Source organism: Mus caroli, chromosome 19 (genome assembly GCF_900094665.2).
Source record: "Mus caroli chromosome 19, CAROLI_EIJ_v1.1, whole genome shotgun sequence".
Taxonomy (NCBI): Eukaryota; Metazoa; Chordata; class Mammalia; order Rodentia; family Muridae; genus Mus; species Mus caroli.
Window position 1 is genome coordinate 7,384,975 of NC_034588.1, and position 1,363 is coordinate 7,386,337.

Genomic DNA, 1,363 nt, shown 5'->3' on the forward strand with positions numbered 1-1,363 from the left:
CACACACACACACACACACACACACACACACGCCTGTCCAGCCTCTCTATAGAAAACAGATAGGATGGATTCAAATATAGATAAAAGCAGGAAGGCTAGACCGACAATTGCAGGAATCAAGACAAGCAAGCCCAGCTTGGGTAGGAGTGCAGCCTTGCAGTCAGAAGGAAGTGACATTTGTTTCTAGATGTAGAACTAGCTGCACTTGGACTTGGTACTGAATCAAAGTGTGTGGTTGGATTCAAAATTGGCTCTTCTTTGGCTCAGCTTATCAAGCCAACAGTGTTTATAACAATGAGGAAATGAGAAAGACAAACAAAAGGAATGTGTTTAGGAGCAGGAAGGAGACAGGAAATTTAGGCTGGGATGTGTGAATCAGGTAAGATATTCCAATGGAAATGGCAAGAAGGCACTGAACACATGAATCAAAGTTCAAAGGCACTTGGTGTGGAAGCATATGTGGACAGATTTTGACTACCTTATGGGGTTCTTCTTCTTACCTCCTTTCTCAACCCTAATTCCTCCCAACCTCCCAACATTAGGTAGGAAAGAAAGAAGGATAGAGGGGAAAGGGGATGTCTATCTCATTAAACTACTTTCTGCTGATTAGGAGTGTTGAGTTCCTTGAGGCAAATTTGATCTCTGTTGTCAGGATATCTCCAACCAGCAGCCAGCAGCCAGCAGCCAGCAGCCAGCAGCCAGCAGCCAGCAGCCAGAAGCCAGAAGCCAGCAGCCAGCCAGCAGCCAGCAGCCAGAAGCCAGAAGCCAGCCAGCAGCCAGCAGCCAGCAGCCAGCAGCCAGAAGCCAGCCAGCAGCCAGCCAGCAGCCAGCAGCCAGAAGCCAGAAGCCAGCCAGCAGCCAGCAGCCAGAAGCCAGCAGTCAGCAGCTGCACTCCTCTCAGGGCTTTTGCATCCCTCTCAGGACTCTTGAATTTATATACTTTTTCAAGAGTCCCCAGACTTCCAAATATCATACACTTGCAAAAACTAGCTGCAGCTGGCAAAATCACACCCCTGCCAGGGCATGAGACAAATCACACTCTGCTGCTGTGGACAAACTGAAGCAGTCCCATATCCCTCCCGTGGGACTAAAACAAAAACATATTCACATAACATTTCTGTTTTTAAAGAAACCAATATTCTCACTATAGGCATAGAATTGTAATCCTAGCATTCAGGAAGCTGAGGCAGGAGGGTTACAAATTCAGCCTGAGTTACATAGTGAGACTTTGATTCCAAAAGAGAGACAAAATAGCAAAAAAAAAAAAAAATTTTTTTTAAATGCTCAAAGTAGTCTAAACTAAATGTATGCAATTTTTTGTTTTTGAGCATTTATTTTATTTTACTTATTTCATTTCTCTCTC